This window comes from Ornithodoros turicata, chromosome 3, assembly GCF_037126465.1.
Source record: "Ornithodoros turicata isolate Travis chromosome 3, ASM3712646v1, whole genome shotgun sequence".
Classification (NCBI taxonomy): Eukaryota; Metazoa; Arthropoda; class Arachnida; order Ixodida; family Argasidae; genus Ornithodoros; species Ornithodoros turicata.
Genome location: NC_088203.1, coordinates 40,583,912 through 40,607,537, shown reverse-complemented (window position 1 = coordinate 40,607,537; position 23,626 = coordinate 40,583,912). Strand labels below are relative to the sequence as shown.

Below are 23,626 nucleotides of genomic sequence, written 5' to 3'. Positions count from 1 at the left end.
ATTTGGTTTCTTGGACTCTCGTTTCTCAAAAACCCCACATCCGATTTCCTTCATATTTTGCAGTTATATAGCCCAGGCTATGGCCTACCTGTGTACACAAAATGGAAGGTTCACGAGCACACGATGTACATCTCGTCCGGGAGAACCACGGAAGAGATCTAACAGGGTTATTGGCGTCTGCTATTTCCGACGTCTCGGACCTTGAATGACAGAGCTCAGGATGCTGACCTACCGCAAATTGCGTGCTAGCAATATACTTTGAGCCTTTCTGGCTCATTTTTCCTACAGTCGAATTTCAATGCTGTTCACGTGAAGTTCAGCGACGTTCTGAGTCGGTGCCTTCTGTTTCCGACATGGACACCAAGTACAGTATGGATCGCGTGTACTGTGCCGACTATCCGGTGCAATGGTAGCCATCTTAAGCAAAACAATCGAGAGACCCTTTTGTTATTAGAATGAAGTTCTCTAGAAACATACCGGGCCTCAAAAAAGGAAAAATGGGTGGCAGTGCGAGCGGCCGTTGGAATCCAGCCTTGTCGCATGTGGACTAAAAAAGTGGAAGGAGATGGACGCGTGCTCTTTAAATTGGTGACAAATTTGCATGTCTGTACATCCCCCCGCCCTCGTCAAGGCGGTGGAGAGTACAGCCATGCTAAAAAAAAATTTCATTTTTTTGACTCTCGTTTCTCAAAAACTCCACCTCCGATCTTCTTCATATTTAGTAGTGACATAGCCCAGGCTATGACGTACATGTTTCCGCGAAACGGAAGGTTCCCTTTCAGCAGGAGGTTCCCTTTAGCACGCAACCATTTGGGAATGCCGGGCAGCTTGATGTCTTGAACCGTGACACCATCAAGTTGTAACAATCGCGTGCAGTAAAACAGAACTATACACGTTTTAAGCGCTGTGTCGTCAAGAACTGGTTTATTTGATTACAATATCTTCCAGAAAAGCGACAATACAGATCACGTAACTTCTGAGCTATAACCTGGCTGGACGCCGCCGTTAATGTTCCTTTTCTATTCTGGCTGTTGTGCTCGAAAACTCTGGACATCTTGACAATGACGCGTCCATCTACTTCCACATGTGGCAAGACTGGATCCCGACGGCCGCCTGCACTGTCTTCCATTCTCCCTTTTTTGAGGCCCGGTATGTTTCTAGGGAGTTTGCTTGTAAAAACAAAATCGTAGACCTCTTGATTTTTTTTTTTGCTTAGTTTGGCTACCGCATAGTCGGTAGGGTACACGCGATCTGTATGTTCATGTCGGAAACAGAAAGCACCGACTCCACGTGCACGGTGCTGAGATTAGTATGTGGGAAAAACGAGTCAGAAAAACTAAAAGTATATTGCTAGCACACGATTTCCGGTAGGTCTGCATCCTGAGCTCTGTCATTCAAGGCCGGAGATGTCGGCAATAGCAGACGCCAATAATCCTGTTAAATCTCTGGCGTGGTTCTCCCGAACGAGATGTACACCATGTTTGTTGCGCGCTATTCCGGGTTGTGTTGAGAGGGAACTTTCCATTTTGCCTATACAGGTAGGCCATAACCTGGGCTATATAACTACAAAATATGAAGGAAATCGAAGGTGCTGTTTTTGAGAAACGAGAGTCAAAAAACCAAAATTTTACCTACCCTCTCTCTCATTTGCCCAATGAGGCCACGACAGGCGCTGTCCTGTTGCACTCCCACAGCACTACAGTCCTAGAACCCGCCCAACTTACACCGCGCTTGCCCACGCCATCACGCAGTCGCTCTACCTACTGCCATATCTGCAAACCCCATTGCGCAACCTTCCCTGGTCCATGTGCCGTTCTCATTCTCCTCTTCGTGATATCGACGCTGCCATGCCCTACCGGGCTTGCTCGTCAGCTCTACCGGCGCTGTCCTAGCGTGAGGTCATGCACGTCATCCCGCTGGGACATTCTATCACCTATGGTGAGGACTCTTGTAGCGGGACGCCATCTCCTCTATATCTGTAATGGGGTAACCTGAGTGAAATTGCCTAGATTACAGCAGACTTTTTTTTTTTTTTCAGATGCACTTCAACTCCCCTTTGATCTAGGGGAATTCCCCTGGAGTTGACAACGCTTGACTAGTGGCGCGGGAGTTTTCGCCTGTTCATGGGAGGGCGGCGAGCGCAGCATCTTCTTCTGGCGTCAGAGCATGTCTCGCGAGCACTGTTGCAATTCAAGGGAAGTGTGGCTTGAGTGAGGAAGAGGAAGGAAGACCCTCGCATATCACCCTTTCCTGATGATCAATGTCCCACTTGAAGAAGCAAGGCACATGCGTGTAACAACAACATTATTTTAAGATGATGAATGGGGAGTTACATCACCAGAGGCGATACTCTACCCTTTTGTTGTTGGTGATGTGGGGAATGAAATAATGAGCCCTTTCACACCATAATACCCTGTATACCAACACCACTCCATACATCATAATACACCATAATACCAACCTAAAATAACAAACTAAGCAGCATGATACAGTAATAAAAAATGAAACATGTTACTTAGTGCAAGAAAAAAGTAATTTTCACAGTTCTACTTCATAGTCACTGAGATTAGCGGGCAGTTGGCGCTGTCTTTTTGGGCGTTGGGAAAGCTGTTCCGTTGTACGAGGGTGGTTCCATAAGTTTTCGGCCCGAGGTAGAAAATGCCCGCGAATTTGAAAATGCGATTAAGGACGCGTGGCGCCATCTGTTGGAGAGCCGGAGCACCACCCTCAACCCTCTCCATGCTTTTGTCGGTTGGAGAGCGGCATTTCAAACAGCCAGGGTGCACTCTTCAATTAAAATGGAAAAAATCGAGTACCGCGCTGTGATAAAATTATTGCCAAAAGAGGGACTTTCACCTAAAGAAATCAAAGCACGACTGGACAACGTGTACAGGGCAGCCTCTCTGTCGTATACAACGGTAAAAGACTGGGCTAAGCAGTTTCGACTGGGGCGAGAGTCCATTGAAGATGATCCAAGCGATGGTCGTCCAGTGGAAGTGGTGACACAAGAAAATTTGTCTCTTGCCGAGGAGGAAGTGCTGAGCGACAGGCGTCTGTAGGTGAAGGAAATCTCAGAAAGGCTGGGGCTTTCCAAAACAACCGTTTTTCGCATCATCGGCGAGGGCCTTCACATGAAAAAGGTGAGTGCGAGATGGGTGCCACGACTTCTCTCGTCAGTTCAAACGCAACAGCGCGTCGTCTGTGCCAAAGAGATTTTGGCGCTCTGTCAAGAGAACAAAGAAGAAATATTGAAGTCAATTGTCACAGGGGATGAGACTATGGTGCTCTACTATGATCCCCTTTCGAAAACGGAGTCGATGGAATGGCGCAAACCAGGAGAAGCACCCCCAAGAAAAGCCAAGGTCACACAATCTACAAGGATCATGGCAACAATATTTTGGGATTGTCACGGGATCCTCCTCATCAACTTCAAAGAGCGGAACACCACAGTGAATGCGACTTATTATGCTTCACTCCTGCACCGACTGCCAGACGCCATCAAGGAAAAGAGGCGCGGCAGGTTGAGTCGAGGTGTCCGGTTGCTCCAGGACAATGCCCCTGTCCACACGGCTTCTGTTGCCAAGGCTGCACTGAAGGAGTGCGGCTTCCAAGAAATCCACCACCCACCCTACAGTCCAGACTTGGCACCGAGTGACTACTTCCTGTTCTCAAACTTGAAGAGGGATCTCAGAGGACGGAGATTTCAAAACGATAGTGAGGTGCAAGAGGCAGCATTCCAGCATTTTGCGGACAAAACTTCTGACTATTTTTTCAAGGGTATCAGAATGCTGGTTGAAAGGTGTTGAAAGGTGTCAAAAGTGCATCGAAGTTAAGGGTGACAATGTCGAAATGTGATACACTTTATGGGAATTCCTTCCCATCTCCCCGCCCACCCCCGCCCATCCTGCCCATGGAGGAACAGAAGAAAGGTCAGTCAAACATCAGACGGTTTATTGCATACTTTGACAGAGTAAGGCCGCTCCCTCGATCGTGCCGCTCGCACAAATCTCTCTTCCCACCTCCCCGCCGTTCCTTTTTACAAGGACCTGCCTTATTCCCTTTCCACCCTTTGGCAATCGCGCCCTCCCGTGGCGGCTCCTTCTTTGCCTTCGCTGCCTTCTACTGGCGCCCCCTATAGCCTCCACATCCCCCCACCCACAAGTCCAGAGCACTGGGTCTTCAGAGATCCTCATTCGCATCTAGGTCGATGAGGACGTCGTCCTCCTGGGGGTTGGGGGGCGCAGCTACTCCCTCCGGTTCTCGCAACAGCTCTGGGCGGAGCCGGCGGAGAGTAGCCAGGGCAGTGGCGACGTCGCCGGGTTCTGGATGCGCTCGCTCGGTGCGAGACCGGTGGAGGTCTCCAAACGATGGGTGGCACAGTGGAACTCCGGGACTTTACAAATGGGGCAGAGGAGACGCTGCTCGTTTGGCGTGAGAGGTTGAAGCGGGTCCGCAGGGTGTCTCTCCTCGAGCGTCAGGCCCCCGAAAGGCAGAGGGGCGGTGGCTGGGTCGGCGCTCGTGAGTGGGCGCGGCTGGGACTACCACCTGGAGTGTGAGGCCCACGACACTGGATAACCTTGGTGGACAACCGTCCACGTAGCCGCTGATTTCTGCCGCGGGCAAGGCCTGACTGGTGCCGGGTTCGATTGTGGTCTGCTGCGCGGCCTGCTGCGTCGGTACATCCTGAACCTAGAAAAACTAGAGGGAAAAGCAGTAAGAGGGAAACTCCGCACTGCGAGTGCCTGGATAAGCACTCCCCAAATACAAATGTGGAAGTCCGCGTAACGGAAATCACAGAAATATAAACTACATCGCGAGCACCAGGTTTTGGTGACCGAAAATAGTAAGTGCTACGTGCGCTGCGTACGCATAGTGTCGTAGCTGAAAGCAGGTTCGGAAGGAACCAAGCGTAGTTGATGCAATGCGGGCCTTCATAGGTCCCTCATTGCGGTGATCAACCTTTGCACAAATGCGAAGGGATCGAATGCTTGGGGGAACAACGCATTAGAAGCACGGCTTGCTCGTCCCAACCAGCTGAAAACCGGCAATCAATCTAGCAGACACGAGATTCAGTAGAAAGCTATCGTGAAAGTACGATCTTTCCACGCTATCGCTTCAGAGCTATGTAAACGATATGCTCGAAGATATGGGCGAAAGCGAGGGTGTGACCAGTGTTGTACATATCGCCGTTACTGTAATCGATACTTTTTCGGTATCGTAGTGCGTATCGCGATACTTTTTTAAAATTGGTATCGGAAGAGTATTTCCGTTACAAATTTATGGTAACGCGATCTCCGTATCGTTACCGATACCGATACTTTTTAGTGCCCCACCCTTTCTTCATCGACGATTTCTCACTCTTGTTCATTGTCAATGGTCCGCCTAGCCCTCGACAAGAAGCCTGTGGACATGTCCAAGTGCTCCGTAACCGGAATTATAGAATTACTATACCAAACACATGTTCACTGCTTTTCTTAGAAACTGGAGAAAATAACCACAACAAAAGAGTTGAGGTCAACGAACAGAGGTCAAGTCATTGACAGTACGCTCTGGATTCCACTGCTTAGCTGCCGTGACGCACCGAGCCACGCTCACATATACTGTGGTATTGTTAACTTCGGATAGGATTCCTTGGTAATCTCTCACTGTTTACTCGGGGTCACTCAAGGGTGTGTGGACCTGACACTAACGTAATTGTCATACTGGTCTCTGCCAACTGCCGGAGAGACCACGGCCTGAAAGGATGGCAGAAGACGAGTTCCAGAACGAGCTAAAAACGACAAAAGTCTGCTGTCTTTTTACTGCAAAACTGTTTACGTAAGCGATACAGTATTTCTATGTTGCATCATCTTCGTGTTTCAAACAAAAGTATCGGGCAAAGTATCGCGTTACTTTTTTTAGTAACGGTAGCGGTATTCGTTACTTTAAAAAAGAAGTCTCGTTATCGGTATTTCGATACTTTTTACTCAAGTAACGAGTATCGGTATCGCGATACCATATTTCGGTAACGGGTACAACACTGGGTGTGACACTGGCGGGAATAGCCCGTGCGACGCATCGCCTATCACTGCAACCTGCTGGATGCGCGTGATTATGACATCAACTTCGATTCCTATGTCGGTCTGATAGGCCGTCTGGTTATGAAGTCTGACAACGACTTATCGTCCCACATACGTGAGGCCGACAACGGCAAGCCCTATCGCCACCACCACCACCACTTATCGTCCGCGTGCCCCTGAAAGGAAAGCACCGGAATGCAAGTCGTAACGGCGCGTGCAGCTATGCTTACGGCGGCAAACCAACCTAGCATCAATGCGCACCGTCATTAGCATGCACAACTTGGTTGCACGTTGCTAACAACTCTGCCGTTGAGGAAGCGTCGGGGCTACGGCCCTCGAGGCACCGCTGCTAAGACGTCCTACGGGGAAGGCACTGCAGACACCATAACCCCATTGGCGAGACTACACGGGTCATCGAGTGTCGGGCGTCCGGCCGACTAAAGGGAACGGTCCCGGAGACCTCTTTGTCTAAGACCGGTATCGTACGTAGGGTCCTAGACGTGGGGTATATGCCGAGAGCCTGTCTCCCGTGAGACTGATACGGGAGCAACTGGGAAAACTAACACATATATATGAAGGGGGAACACGTCGAGACCAACCTGTTGCGTTCCTCCATGCGGGTGGACAACCGAGTGGGTCCCTGGGGTGGCGGGCGTTGCCTGCATGCTCCAGCAGTGCGAATCACGAGGCCGGTGAAAAATACTAGAATTTCGATAAGATACCAGGGCGACTCCGCTGCACCAGGCAGGTTGAGCTAACTGCCCCTCGAGACAACAACACAAGGCTGCTTCCGGCCCGTAAAGAACGAACACACAAAACAACAAGAAATAAAGCCAGCGCTAACGCTAATGCACTGTGCAAATTACGGTCACTACTGTGGAGACAAGAGCACGATGCTCCTTCCAGCCTCCAGAAAAGAAAAGCCAAATTGAAAAATCAAGAAATTGATCAAGACACTTTTCATCGCATTAGGCTCTTTCACGGCCAGGAGGTCTGGAACAATGAAAAAATGTAGCGAGAGCAGACTATGCAAGGCACCCCACTTCTCGACGAGGGTCCAAATGTGCATCATAGATACAATTAACGAGCATCAATGTAACGACATGTTACAGAAATATTATATAAAACAAAAAGAAAAACGTAGTACAACCTCCACTGTACTATTTTTGCATTCAGTATTTATTTAAAGTGACCATGAACAGCAAGAGCCTCTATAAAGACCTATAACGTCCCTATTGCAGATACATAATATAATCAAATGCAGACATGACTCACGTTTTCCACCTCTGTTGCCAACATCCCCCTGGTTTCAGCAGCAACCATCTGTGTACGAGTGTATACTTTGCAGGGCAGTGTATCCTGCAGCGCAAGGTCTCCGACTCATTCAAACGTCAGTTGTGTACCTGATACAGGGTGCTGCCCATAAAGCCTCTCATGGTCCCTAAAAAACTGAAATACAACAAAAAGTTGGGGCAATACTGAATGCCCGTTATTGCTGAAAGAAAATCTACAACTGACTTACCTTGAAAGACTCCATTAGGCATGTTGCTCTTGATGTAGCCACTCAGAACGTGGTGATAGTTACTGTTCTCTGCTGCATCGTTGCAGCGATCAGTGACTTAATGAGGTTTTCCTCTGGTTGTGGTTAACTGTATTCAGCAATTCGCCATTCCTTGAGGTACTTCTGATTAGCTCTGTCCTCTCCCTCCATTACTTGAGCATTAGTAGGTTGGAAGAAATCATGACACAACTAGTAACCTGCTGGTATATATGGGAAAAGTGATATTCTATCCTGCTGCACAGCTATTGCACACAATAAGCAAAAATAATGAACTGGCTTTTGACCACTTGTACAGTGTGTCCCAGCTAACCTGCAACGAGCACTTCAAGGTACACGGAGCGCTCTAAGTAAATGGAACCTTTCAAGGTAGGCGAAGACCTTCTGGCCTACGTGCCTTTCCCCAGCTAATAAATTAGACATGATTACGATCAATTTGCTGACTTTTTGATTATTCGTTTTAGGGCCAAGGCGTAAATTGCAAAGCTGCAGGGCGTTGTGTCAAACAGTAATTCTGCAAGTGTTTCCAGCAACATGCCGTTCGCATGGGCACCGTTTTTCAGCAACAAAACAAAGCGCACAAAATACGAAGATGTTACCACCTGACAGCCTGGATGTGCGCTTCGCATGTGGCCCTCCACACCACATTGAATAAACCGAATTTATCTGCAGGGCGGGGTCCTTGGCATGAAGAGCCAGCAGGTGACATGCAAAGGTGCGTGATACAGTGGTGGGTCCGGGGCATATCGCCCCAAGCTACACTGATCAACCCACAAAGAACGCAGCACGAACCCGTAAGAGACTGAAAACTGCACTGTTACACAAACCAGGCCAAAAAGGAAACGAACAGAAAACAGGGTTTTTGAATGTACACAGACATGCGTTTGGCAGTGCGCGCCCGTCCGCAATTCAGGAATGGGACCGCACCCCCCCCCCCCCCCTCAACTCTGGGTCTGGATCTGGCCCTGGAGTGATAAGCAGGGCTCAGTTTCATATATATTCTCTTCGAGATATGGCTTGTGCCGTTTTACATCTTTATCCATGAACAGGTACAACCAGAATGACCTCAAGCAGTGAATGCGCACGGTGAATAGCACGCGCACCATACAATGCTACACAAGGCAAGCTAGCTACGAGTGATACTACATCTCAACACAGATACTACTCTTCCCCTTGCATGCGAATCAACGCGCTTCAAACCGGATTGACAGTAGCCGGCCTCAGTTTCCTGAACTCTCTGTGAGGCGTTCATCAGGAATTCGTCGAACGTCAGCCAACTGTCCTTTCCCACGATTCCCTGCTGCTCACACATCTGCTGACAATATTGAAGCCAGTACGATTACGTTAGCTTCTTTGGAGCTTGTAGTTTGCTGCACAGCAGGGGCTCTGCTTTTGAAGAGCCCGAAGCTTCTTGATCACCATACATTTGTTCCGTGTATGTAGTACGCTTTCGTTTCCTCCCAAAAATCACGAAGCTACTTAGCATATTCCTTACGTGTCTGTTTAACGTAGGCTCGGTTCAGGCCTGGAGGCCGCTGAGTCAAACTCTCCATGGTGCAACCGCGCCCGTCCAGCAGCCTGTCAACCAATGACTTGCTTATCTGTAGATCAGGACGAGCCTCCTCCAGCGCTAGCTTGAACTGGGTTGAAGTATACGCAGGATTTTGGTAATGTGTATGAGAACATCCTTGACATCAATATGAAACTGTTTAGATGTCCCTAAACACAGTTGCGGTTCTTCGCCATCGGTTCTGAGAATGGGCCGCGCTGTCTTTGTATTAACTCCCAGACATGCTGCTACGTGTTTCACATCGCTTCCCCATTCTTGCACAGTCAATGAGGCGGCGCCTGTCTCTCAGTTAACACACTGGCGCCGTATCCTAGCGACTGTCCAGCGAAACACGATCGGCGCGCGCCAAAGTACAGCCGGCCAGTGCCGTGTAGCCAAAAGGAGCCTCGCCATTAATGAGACCTGCCTATACCTGAGGCTCCACCCACTTTTTGAGGTATCTTGCCAATCACAGGTCGAAATACAGTTGCCTACTATTACATCCATCCAGTACTTATGCATCACCCTTATTTACTGGGTGCCACCATTTTTGAGAAAATCGATTGATTCGGATTGAAACGGATATGACTGGTGACATGACGGATTTTGCGCCCACTTTTATCAACGCCGTCTGCATGGAGAGAGGCATGTTGGAAAGGCTCAGAATTGCAGAAATGGTTGCTGGCGGAAGTGATTGGCCAGGTGAGCGGTACAACCGCTTCTTCGTAGCAGACGACTGCCCGTATGAAGTTTTAAATCACGTAATGTAAGTAGATCAAATCAAAAATGAGCAAAGATATATGTATAAATAAAGTCCAATTATATAATGCAAAATCCTGTATATAAGGGTCGTCCTTCTTGCTATTTTCTTGGTATCACGGTCTTAACTAGGCTTAACGTTAGCGACGAAACATCCCATTTTTGCATAGATAATGATGCCGGAGCGAAAGTTGAAGCTGATTTTGCAGATGCGTACATGAGGATAAATACTCCCAGTATGAAACTAAAATGGTCTGTGAAAATTCTTTGTCACGAAATCTCCGCTTCGCCGTTCCAAGCACCATCCTCCATCTTGGAGAAAATTTGGTGTCATGGCAGCTCCCATGGAAAAACGGCAACCAATGAAATACGCCTAAGTTTGATTGACAGGTCGAGCCTCTTTTTTTAGGCTCCTCCTAATGCCCAGAGTCCCTTTGTCATACACGGCACTGCAGCCGGCGCCATATTGGCGCCATCTATTGAATATGGAGGAAACCCTCTTCGGCGGCCTCAGGGTAACAGAGCATGCGCAGTAACCGTTGGGAAAAAAGTCAGTTCCTCTCCAATGTACACACGACTATCCTCTAGCTGTGAGTCATAGATGTGCTTTCCTTTTCAGGTATGTATCGTATTTTGAAATTCTAGATTTGCAGCACCAGCGGCATGTGTTCATGATCCACAGTTTGTGCTCAGTTCCTGAAATAAAATGTTAAATGAAATATAAACACATGGCGTAAAGTACTCGTCATGCACAGCTTCTACCTTCTTGGGCGCGAGCGCTGGGAATGCCCCTTTCTTTCCTTCTGCCTTGGCGCGGTTGCTTGAAGCCATCGTAAATGAAGAGCAGGTGGACAAAACTCACGGCTAAGAATTTCCTCCGACGTGCTACACGTGACCATTGAGGGGATTGCACGAAGAGCGCCTGAGTTGAAAATCTGAGGAAGAAAACTCTGAGCAAACTCTCGCTGCTTCAGGGAGCTACATAACTTCCTACTCCACCATCGTGAATTGAGTTTCTTCCATTATGTGACATGGACGCGATTCGATGACACCGACGTCTTGTTTTGATGCGGCGGTCGCTTGCTAGGCAAATAGTATTTCTTGATCGTGAAAACCCTTTCAAGATATACAATGACGACGATATGTATGAACGTTTTCGCTACCGCTGCCGTGGTGTTTCTGTGATAGCGGACATGGTGCGCCGAGCTGCAAGTCCTCGTTGCGCTGCACTTCCTCACAAGTGGAAGATTCCTCATAACTTGTGGGGACACTATTCACGTGCACGTGTCCACTGCGAGTCGGATTGTTCGTGTCTTTGTGCCTGCGTTACTTCATCACCTCCACAACTACGTACGGTAAGTGCATAGACGTCGTGAAACATTCACCTTCAAACAATTTGATTATGGAACGTGCGGCAGACGCGCTTTTTGGTGCATTGGTTGTTACTGCATTATGGGCTAGGTCCATTAACCACATACGCCTTGCCACACTCGCCAAGCACACTCACATTGTTTCTACAAATGACTTTGGTTTCTGAGTACTGTTAGCTTCTGAGTGTATTTCGCTTTCCGTTCCTGAACTTGCGGACAACATATGATTCTACATGGACAAAGGACACTCAGTAACTGTTCCAACAAGACCACGAGATACGTGATTGGTAATGCCGTACTTTACTTGTAGCATTACATGCAGCATTTTGTGTTTATGCAGCATTTTGACGTTCAGAACATGACGTCAAGTACAGCGAACATGACTCTATAACCTTGCACTTTTCACCTAAAAATAAGAACACACACTGCCAACTTTCTTTCACATCACTCAGCCACCCAAAAATGTTCTACCCGGATTAGTTGTGCGCAGCTCTCCCCCTCCCCCTCTAATTTCCCATGAATGCATTCCCATAAAGGCACTTTTTTGCATATCACGTTCTATGGCTAATGCGCCATAAAAACAAATCAGCAGCAGCAGCGGCAGCAACATATATCCCCCACACACGCACACTAAAGTGGGGAATTCTGACTCAGTGTTGATATCAAAACAATACTACTCACGCGATTTTAGGACCTACTACCCAGTAGACCACCGATGTCGCAAAGACGTTCACATAGTGTTTCACTCTGCACGATAAAAACATCCTAAGGACATCTTGCAACGTTTTTCAGACATATTTGGGATAAACTTAGAATTAATAAAAATAACATCCGCGCTCATCCTCGACAAGTCCTTGGTAAGTCATAGCCGCAATTTGATGGATCCCGTTTGGACCTCTTCCCCGTTCCTGTTTTACTCAATCTCCGAGCGTTCTGAACGTGTTCTCTGAACGTTCCCATCAACACTGCATAACAGCGCATATGAGCAGCGTAGACCAGCAACGTGAGATCAAACATTTTATTTCGTATGAATCTGAGTATCACATCACATGGTATATCACAGAGTAACAGGATGGACAGTTTTCCGTAACTCAGCTGAGCATTGTAAAGGCAGAATAGAAAGTGAATCAATATAAGGCACAGCACCGAGGACGGTTCCCTGTCTGGGGGCCTTGCGACCTTGCTGATTCATTGTAGCGCATGTGGTTATCCACTTCACCTGGGAGAAGCCACAATATGGGTCTCTGCAATAACAATGGAAATTAATTGATATCACAGTATTGCGTCACATCATTGAGTATCATATCACAGCGTAACATGACCGGCATTTTTCTGCAACTGTTAATACAGACACAGTTTACATATATATGGAAAAAATTGAGGGTGTTACATTAGACAATTGTTGCAGAAACTAAATTTTCAGAAATGCTGTTACGCACATTGCACTCACAGGCGGCACCTACGCTATAGCACGCGACACAACAATAGCAGATGACACCCTAGGAGTCTTCTGCAAGTGCTTTGATGGCCCTTATCGCACTCCCTTTAATAGGTATTCAGAGCTCATTACGTGCAAGTGTATAGGCTTGAGGGGTTGCAGGACACCACAATGTTCAGGAGTACTGGCTAAAGAAAAAAGCTACCGATGCGCTTAAACTTGTGAAATATGTGTACACCTGTACACCTACCCATTCTCAATGATGGAAATTAATGTGAAACGATGGAAAAACTATAGGTTAATTAATCTAACTCAAATATGGTGAAATCGCTGTGCATACACGCCTTATACCTGAATCACTTGTTGTATGCAATGTATCAGATGTACTGCTAAGGAAATGTTCCACTTCAAAAACTATATAGTCAATTTCTGTGGCAGTTCAATCATCTTTTCCTGATTTATCGAAAGAGCAAATTTCTTTTTATACCATTATTGCAGAGTGCCATGCAATTGAACCCATGGATGCACTAACGGGATAAGTTGAAAAATCCCAAACCAAGGAAAAACTTCAAGTGAATATTTCGTATCGCGCCCGTGTGTTTCCAAATAACGCAAATGGAGTATGTGTCTCACAGTTTTTGGGTACATGACTTACAACAGTTGAACAAAATCCAGGAGCGTGTCATGCAACACTGCATCTACAGGGTTATCGTGCAGGAAAAAAGTTTTTACTAGTCAGGATTTAGTGGTTGATCAATGGGTATGCCAGGGAGGAAGAAGTCGCTTGTGTGTAATGGAGCAGCCTGGATTGGGCTTACCATGCTGGTAGATGTGAACAGTCTTAAAAATAATAGTCCTAGATGATCAGCAGAATACCACTTATTACCTTAGGGCGCCCGTTTTATTTTTATTTTTTGTCATTGCAACACTTAGCAGCACTGCTGACGTGATAACGTGAGGTGAAAAAGATATGCTTTTCCAGTGAAAGCCAAAGGTCACTTCCGTATCGTAGCAAAGTTTAAGCTACGTCATTTGCGTGCTTCTGTAGCAAAAGAAGCCTGACGTAACTGTCTATCCTAGTGACACACATGCATTTGCAATTTCTTGCCCTCCTATTGCGAGTCTATAAATTGCAATGGGATCCTTAATTTTCTCTGGCAGCTACGTACTGGTATGTAGATCTCATTGCAACAAAAATACCCTTATTGCATACAGAGGTTCAATTAAAGGCTTCTATATATACAAAGGAAGTAAACCGGGACACCTGTTCCTATAGTGAAATGTGTGTCTGATATGTGCATCAGCACCCCCTCGTTCCTTTGCTTCCAGAGGAAGCAGATTATATCAGCGAAGATATGAGACATTTCATCCAAACATAGCCTAAAAACAACATTTCAGAACAAAGCTTCACAGTTCAACGTCCTACGGTGTACTTCTATTCTTGTCTTAAAGCTACACTCTATAAGATATAATATTTATCTGTATATATGTATATACGTAAGATACAATTACAAACAGGGTTCTGCATTTGCCGAGTTCACTTGCACCACAAACGTAACTCTGTTGATGATTCGTCAAACGCAGATGTCTTTAAGAAATATCGTAGAATTAACGCAGATCATTCGCGCTATTTCACCAACAGCGATAGTTGTCGGGTCCTGTCTTCTTTCCGCATCATGTCTGCGTTTCATCCAAACCAACTCGCTCGCAGTAGTAGTATAGCAATAGCTCGCATAGCTCTTGGAGCTTTCGCTTTCTTTGCGTCTCACAAATGTTGGCACAGTTGTTCATACATGCATTTTTTATCCCGTTATTTCTTTTAAAGAAAACAAACTACTTGAATGGGATGCAACAAGCAACCGCCTGTTTCCAGGGGATATGTTGCGTGTACCCTAGTTATTGTGAAATTATTTTCCAGTCGGCCCATGTGGCATACTGACTACTAACCCCCCCACTTCTGTCCACACCTGTACGCCGCTCATAGCCACAGCTGCTCTGTTTCTCCGCAGATGCAACCGACATTACAACATCAACTACAATCTTAGAAAAAAGGGTGTCAAAAGAGAGTTAAATACAGCTTGAACACCTTGGGTGTTGTCACAACAGCCCCAACTGTGAACTAATCATGATAGAGTGCCGCCTTAGCACCCTTGTCGCAGAGCCGTATATTAAAAGGGAGTCTGGCCATTAATGGGTCATGCCTATACCTGAAGCTCCACCCACTTTTTCAGCTTTCTGACCAATGGAGTCTTGAAATATGGGGCGCTATCAATCAACCTATCCTCACTATTTGTCCTCCTGTCCAACATGGGCAGCGCCATTTTGGGTGGCAAGTGGATTGGATGGGATTGAAATGGATACCTCTCGCAATCTGCAGAACTAGTGGACTTTTTGTGCAAATTTGATGAGCGCCACCTAGGGAGCATAAGGCACGTCGGGAGTTGTCGTCTGCTTCCGTCGTTGCACCCACTGATCTCTATGTATAAAGGCTGGATCGCGCATGGGAGAGGGGCTCGTGAGGGAGAGGCGTGCCTTCGGGCCGCTATGTTGGGAGGCCCTAAAGTGCTGTGTGTGCCCATAGAAAACAATGGGAGGCAACAGAGATTGTGAGCATTTATTGCGCTGCTAGTATTGATCGTTGTTTGTCATCACACAATTTTGTAAGGTACCAGTATACTGATGTATCCTAACAGTGTTTCACAGGTGTCCTGCCGTTCGATTCGTAATTACGTTATGTTTTGCATTCCGAAACTAGACCGTCACAGCAGTGCAGCGCTGGGGATTGTACTACAGCACGTTTCCCAGCCAATATTTCAATAAGAGACGACTTGAGGTTAACAACAACCTTGTATATAATATCCCGTACTGCGTTCTGGACAAAAATTGTTCCATAAAGAACGGTCCGGGAAAAGATATACTCGCATGGCAGAAAGAGATCGTTCTGTAGAATCACAGCCGTTGTTTTAGCCGTGTATGCGTTTAGTATGATTTATATCAAGCATCGCCTTAGAAAGAGTCGTTTAGTAAACGACAGCGGTGCTTTGCCTCGCAAATATGGACACACCGAAGCAGCCCAAATAATTACTTCACGCAATCACACTCTAGGACAGTTAATCAGGTAGTGATGTAAGCTTAATCAATTAAGTTACTTAGAAAGTGGTAACACCTCCTTGAGACACAGGACTTATCTCTTTTTGAAGTACAGCCTTCTTTGTTTGTTTGCTTCTTCCTTTATTTGTTCTGATTATTTGCAGGCGCGGTTGTGCCAAACTGAATGTCCTTCTCCAGCACTCACATGCTTTTGTTGAATACAACTGCAGCGTGAGAAAAGCTGCTTGGGGACGGGGTCCTGCTATCCAGTGCTGACTTTGTCATGCTTGTTATGTGGAGCATGTTCCAAACAATGCAGCTCCACGTATGGTCTTCAAATTGCAACTGGACTATTTGGAGGTCGAAACAGTTGTGATTTTGTCATTTTGGCCCTCGTGTACCCAGTCTGTGGCAAACGTCAAACGTAAAACGCGTCTGAAACGCAAGCAAAAAAGTCTAACACGATATGCTTTTGTAATGAAGATCACTGATGATGAGTAAAGAGAATATACGAGTTCAAGTTTATTCAATATTTTATATCATTCATTATATTATGCAACATTTTACGTCAAGTTTATTCAAGTTCAAGATTTATTTCTTGCACTTATGCGTTTCAGGATACAATGAACGTGCAGGGAGGTCGCAAAAGGCTACATTTATTGTTTTGTGACCTTGCTACAATGGCAATATATATTTTAGGAATGACAATGGTCAGGTACGCTCTCTAAATTTGTAGCACTCAATTTTAGGTTGGAATGAGCAATGAATAGCAACTTCCCCACTGATATTTTCTCATATATGCTAAATTTTAAATTTAATGTGATCGAATATGTGATAATATAATAATAATATATAAGAATATAATATGTGATAAATGAATGTGAGCAACAGTAGATGTAAACAACATGAGTAGCCAGAGAAGTGCATTCTCAATAAATAATCGTCTTCTTATAGCGTATATGTGCATGCCTATTAACTGAAACAATTATCACAGTTCCCTGACAAGTTTTAATTTCTGAGAGTGTACTGTAGAAGCTGCTTAGATCTACAACAGTTCATACAAGGTATTATATACTGTGAATGCCTTTAAAAATCCCATGTGACACATATCCCTTTACTTTCTGGAGGTGCTGTGGTAGTCAAAGTTTGCGGGCATTACGCAGGTTCTGCACCCATTTCTTGAGTATGTCGAGGCAGCTGTGAAGTAACCTGCATTGATGATGATTATTCCAACTTTTATGGTGCATCGACAACAAAGGAAATAATACATCAGAACATTGGTTTGGGTGCAACCACTTAAAAATGAATATGTTGTTTAATAAATGCATTGGACAAATGTTAAAACATCAGTTTAAAACATGGTTTACAATCCCTGTATCTTCTAATAATTAAAAAGATTAAAAACTATTCTAAAAAGAATATGGGGTACTCTTCTAAAAAGAATTATAATCTCTAATTATTATATTGCTGGGTGAACGAGCCTAAAGTGTAAGGCGTGTTTCTGATGTGAACATGCAAGAAAATATGCAAAACTGAGAGAGGCTAACCACAGTGCGTGCACTGAGGTTGTTCCTTCCTGTAAAGTAGAAACCAGTGGATGAGGAACGTGATACTTACCTGTACACCCAGCCGTATCACACTGCACAGATTATTCACTGGGCAGCCCTCATGACGAAACCTGTATTGAGAGACCACTTTTGCCTTAAAACTGCTACAAATAGCACGACACGCTACAAATTATTACTATCGTAACAAGGTGACGATACAGCTCAGACACAAAGGCGTTGTTCAAGTCGCGCCACACCACCGTTACGTAGGATTCTTTGTCACAAATCAAACAAAGGCACAAAACAATACCAATACATGAAAAAAGGTGACAATCGTGGTCTCGTTATGACGTAATACCGAACTTGTGCGCGAAGGTAATTCAAAGAAATGAATGTGGCACTTGCTTCCGCACCGTGTACCATGCTAGCAATGCATGCAAACAAGCGCTCGAGTGCTCGCACATATATTGATGACAACACTACCTGTGTAGTGTAAGCTGTTCTTTAAAGCATATTATGCACTCAAACTGTATTTGCCGCCGGGTAAAATGCAAGTGTGCTCGATTGAACGTCGGAAGAGCGATCAAGCAACATGCATCCAGTGCTCGTTTTGGGCAAAAAAACACTTCATAGTGGTCAAATAAATGTACAGAATGGACGCCTATTTATTCCTTGATGAAGAGTGACTCACCTGTATAAGTTTAGGCCCTGTAACCTTGCCAGTACGATTGGTACGACCGTAATTGCAAGAAGTTGCCATGATCGCTGCGGCGGCTGTTGTGGGCACCGTAAGATGGCGGCCGGTTTCTTCACGCTCGCGCTCCCTATCCGCGATCCAGCCTTTTACAATCGAGATCAGTGGTTGCACCGCTGCCGGCAGAACCACCTGCTGGGACACATTCTGTCGTCGGAATGATTTTGAAACAAATCTACACGAATAGTTGGAATATAAAAGGCAAGAATGTTTATATCCATGAAATCCAGCAATTAAATATAAGATTGTACAGCACAGTGCAGTTTTTGTTATGATTTCGCTGTGATCGCCGCGATCGCCGTGTTCACTAGGCCTAACATCGGCGACAAAACGTATTATTTTCGATTAGATATCGACGGATGAGCGTAAGTTGAAACTGATTTCCGAGAAACGTATATGAGAATGTGCATTTGCAGCGTAAAATCAGAGTAGTCTGTGAAAAATTTTTGTCACGAAATTCCCGCTTCACTGTGTTTGTTTTCGACGCCATTTTGGGTGGTAGTATGGTGTCATGGCGACCCGCTTGGTAAAAAGCAAACCAATCAGAGGAGCGAGACTGTGATTGACAGGTCGAGCCCCTTTTTGTGACTCCTCCCAATGGTCAGACTCCCTTTTAATATACGGCTCTGCCTTGTCGGAGGCGTGTTGAGGTAGCAACCTCTGTTCCTCTGCAGCTAGTACCTGTGCAAGGGCCGATCTCTAGTTATCAAGATGATGGTGCATGAACCTTTTCTGTCTCGCATTATGTACAATAGGCCCCACACTCAATCCCAAAATTCGCGGTCACCCCCCCGCCAGCGCACTCCGCCACTATGCTCAGCCGCTATGCCGGAAGCGACCTTACAGGATGTGAATTCAATGGGAGACAGCTTTTATGCCAATTAACAGCAAAACATAATAAAATTTTTAAGATGTCATCGTCTAATAGAGAAGAACACCATGTAAAGAACCCCTGGAGACATGAAAGGCGCTAGCAGAATATAAACCTAGTGCACCCTAGCCAAATGAGATTTAATGCATTGCGCCTATGGGGATTCCGTCGGTTTTTGCACAGCGCCCATGTTTAGACTACGATTTTTCGACAAAGACAGTCAAATTCTGGAAATGTCATCGCCTATTTTTGTTCAGTACGTCCTCCAGGCCACATACCAACCACGGCACGATGTGTGAGTGTTAATCCTGATGCACCCAGGGCCTTCAAAGTTACGACTCAGACAGGGTTCCCCTCCAAGGCCGTCGACGGGCTAAGTCCCAGTATTATCGTAACACGCATGCGCTGAGACTGTACGACCGGTCCGAAGGAGTTCAAAAGGCGGACGGTCATTTTCTCTGGAACTCCAGAGGGCTGACAGATGAAAAAAAAAAAATTGCTTTCAGGGAGAAATATACAAATGATACCGTTTTGTATTTTATATCGCTTTTATATTACACTGTACAACTTGATAAAACTGCCCATTTCGAGCGCCGTTTTGGGAGCAATTTTGTCAAACGCGACCTCTCAGGGTGCAACATGGGAACAAGATGCAGGGCTCAAACCCCGTGATCTTACTTTCACATGTACACCCTACAAAATCAGCTTAGGACATTTTTAATATTATTGTTATATCAAATTATATTAAGCCCCGAAAGTGATGAAATTGGCCATTTGGCCATCTCAAGTGCCGTTCTGGAAGCGATTTTGTCAAACGCGACCTCTCAAGGTGCAATAGGAGAACAAGGCACGGGGTTCAAGCCCCGTGATGTTACTTTCAGATATACAATATTATAAAATCAGCTTAAGACACCTTTAATAATATTTTTATATCAAATGATATGAAACTAAGCCCCGAAGTTGACTACATTGGTCACTTGGCCAATTCGAGCGCCGTTTTGGAAGCGATTTTGTCAAACGCGACTTCTCAGGGTGCAACAGGGGAACAAGATACGGGGTTCAAATCCCGTGATCTTACTTTCACATATACATACTACAAAATCAGCTTAGGACATCTTTAATATTATTTTGATATCAAATGATATTGCGCCCCGAAGTTGACGAAATTGGTCACTTGGCCATTTCGAGTGCCGTTTTGGGACCGATTTTGTCAAACGCGACCTCTCAGGGTGCAACAGGGGAACAAGATACGGGTTTGAAACCCCGTGATCTTACTCTCACGTATACATACTACAAAATCCGATTACGACATCTTTAATATTGTTTTGACATCAAATGATATTATGCCCCGAAGTTGACGAAATTGGTCACTTGGCCATTTCGAGTGCCGTTTTGGGAGCGATTTTGTCAAACGCGACCTCTCAGTGTGCAACAGGGGAACCAGATACGGGGTTCAAACCCCGTGATCTTACTCTCACGTACACATGCTACAAAATCAGCTTAGGACATCTTTAATATTATTTTTATATCAAATGATATTACGCCCCGAAATTGACGAAATTGGTCACTTGGCCATTTCGAGTGCTGTTTTGGGAGCGATTTTGTCAAACGCGACCTCTCTGGGTGCAACAGGGGAACAAGATACGGGGTTCAAACCCCGTGATTTTAGTTTCACATATACATACTACAAAATCAGCTTAGGACACCTTTAATATTATTGTTATATCAAATTATATTAAGCCCCGGAAGTGATGAAATTGTCCATTTGGCCATTTGAAGTACCGTTCTCGAAGCGATTTTGTCAAACGCGACCTCTCAAGGTGTAATAGGAGAACAAGGCACGGGGTTCAAACCCCGTGGTGTTACTTTGAGATATACAATATTACAAAATCAGCTTAAGACACCTTTAATATTATTTTTATATCAAATGATATTGAACTAAGCCCCGAAGTTGACTACATTGGTCACTTGGCCATTTCGAGCGCCGTTTTGGAACCCCTCAACGGATCGAGAAAATTGTAACGGGGTGCGCTTTGGGGGGGGACGATTGCTGCGCTACGCCGAGATCAAGACTGCTATTCCTCGGTAATGCTTGGAAGCTGAATACTCGTGATGCTGTAGAAAAGCACGCACTTATGTGGACCATATGAGAATGTTTCCGCAATATCAGCATTCTTATCTTCGAGATCCTCGCTGCGGCTACTGACCGGTGCACTTTCCGTCGTGAAATGAAAATGCGTACTGCACAGCGCCTCAGATTTGGGTGTCAGCATGACTAACCTCGGCGTCGCCATAACTTGCACGATGCCACGAAGTCTGTGTTCGACACGTTCAAGCGTGACATCTGTACCTTTTGACTTTTCTTTTTTTATCACACGCACCTATATGACATCAGAAGCGTGGAACAGCAAAGTGTTGTGGGGGAAAGGAGCGACCGGAACCCGGAAACCTCACGTGCGGCGTGGCTCCTACAGCGCTCTAGTTTTTTAAAAAAATTGTATATTCGTAACAAGGAAAAACAGCCCCAAAATATTTTATTCCTGCAAACTAGAGGCACTGATCTACACTGTGATACCAAGCTTGAGGTTCTAGACCGTCCAACAGTTAGCTTTTTTTGTCGTCTCTACTTAAGCATTTTTGCGAAAGAAAAGAGGGATTTTTTATTTAAAGATGGCTATGCCTACACTCTTAGAAAAGGGGTGTACTTTAACTCCTTTTTTTTGCCACATATATAACACCCTTTTGGAGAGTACAATTACGCCCAAAAAGGTGTGTCCTCACTCCCTCAAGGGAGTAGCTCAACACCTTTCTCCCTACTGGAGAGTAATATTACTTCCCGGCAGGGAGAAAGGTGTTATGCTACTCCCTTGAGGGAGTGAGGAGACACCCTTTTGAGCGTAATTATACTCTCCAAAAGGGTGTTATATATGTGGCAAGGAAAGGAGTTAAAGTACACCCCTTTTTTAAGATTGTAGGGACTTGAAAAAATTACCTTAATGTCCACATAGTGGGGATCAAACGAAAAAAAATCGATATGTAATACGTAACGTGTGATAAAAAATCATCAATATTGCAGGTTTTTTGCAACACTGACAGTCGTTCTTTGATGTTTTATGTTCAAAATGGCTAGAAACGCGCTCGTAAGTAGACATACCCTTCTCCAAGTGCATTCGTTAAAATTGTCCCGATCCGATGAAGGGTTGCCACACAACAGCCGCGCAAATGAAGCGAGGTTTAGCGCATTGCGCGGAAGTTTGGATCCACCTAGCGGAGAAGCGGCCACCGCCCACTGACATTTGAGCTTGAATGAGTCGGGGCGAAAACTGTTGCTCACTGGTTAATTATGTAGTCTGTATATATTTAATCATTGTCTCTACTCATCTGTCTTGTGCACCAGAGTAAATAGCCACCATTGGAACTTTTACTTGGCGAAATCGCGGGCGTGCGTGTTCGGCAGAGACGCAAAGTGACCATTCCTAAAATTTTCGGTTGTATAATCATAGCTTTGTCTTTCGGGGTCGTTAGGCTCTAAGTTAGTAATATCATCTACTGAACTTCGGTGTGTCAATAATACACTGAACATAGATTTGCATTAAAGAAAGGACTTTATTTCAGCAACAGCAACGAAAATGAGTACTTACTAAACAGACACAAGTATATGTACATTGTTTATGAACGCCATATGGTACGTCTAGTTAACATAGATTAGTAAAAAAAAAAAAAAGACCTGATGACATTTCATGTACAAGAAAGGTAACGAAAGCTGACGATCGTTAGATTGTCGCATCATACCCCGAAAACGTGATATGCACAAATAATGCAGCAGTTGAAACAAACGCAATGGAAACACACTACGAGGTATACAGGGTGTCCCAGAAAACGTGTAATTGAATTATAATAAAAAAACTACACCACCTAGAGTCATGCGGTCAATGGCATTTGTTCTTACTTGGTTTTTGCCACCTCCTCATGTGAATGTCGTGTAACGCAAGTTTAATTATGTAAATTTTTTGCGAGCTTAAGTCGGAAATTTGCCTAGTGAAGGTCACTTTTTTTACCCCACCAATGTGAAGAGCGTGTGTACTTTAGTACAATTAAAGATAATTGACCGGGATATTCAGGAGCTATCCCGTCGGAAAAAATAGCCGAACATCATGCTCTACGGAGGTCGCACAGAATAGCGCACGATGAATTTTTCAGCGCAATCTTTGTCAGTCCGACGAAAGGAGGTTGGAAACACAGCCCTCCCCGACATCGCAGAAAGAGATAAAACAGGCACGGCTTATCACGTACGACTTTCGCTGCGATAATGCTTTCTCTCTCCCAACTTTAGGAACTTACTTTTTCTACTATCACTCTGTGGGCTGGCTTCGGAACCTCCTTTCGTCGCACTGCGAGTGATTGCGCTCAAAAAGTCATCGCGCGCTATGGTCCGGTGCTCCGAAAAGCATGATATTCGGCTATTTTCCGATGGGATAGCTCGTGAAAATCACTGAATTATCATGAATTTCACTAAATGATACACGCTCTTCACATTGGTGGGGTAAAAAAGTGATCTTTACTAGGCAAATTTCCGACTTAAACTCGCAAAAATTTACATAATTAAACTTACGTTACACGACATTCACATG

The 23,626-nt window shown here is 45.3% G+C and overlaps 1 long non-coding RNA gene across 1 annotated transcript in view; it reads left to right on the top strand.

Moving 5' to 3' along the window:
• LOC135386906 (uncharacterized) overlaps positions 1-23,626 on the top strand; it is a 122,253-nt gene that overhangs the window by 57,626 nt on the left and 41,001 nt on the right. The window lies entirely within an intron of this gene.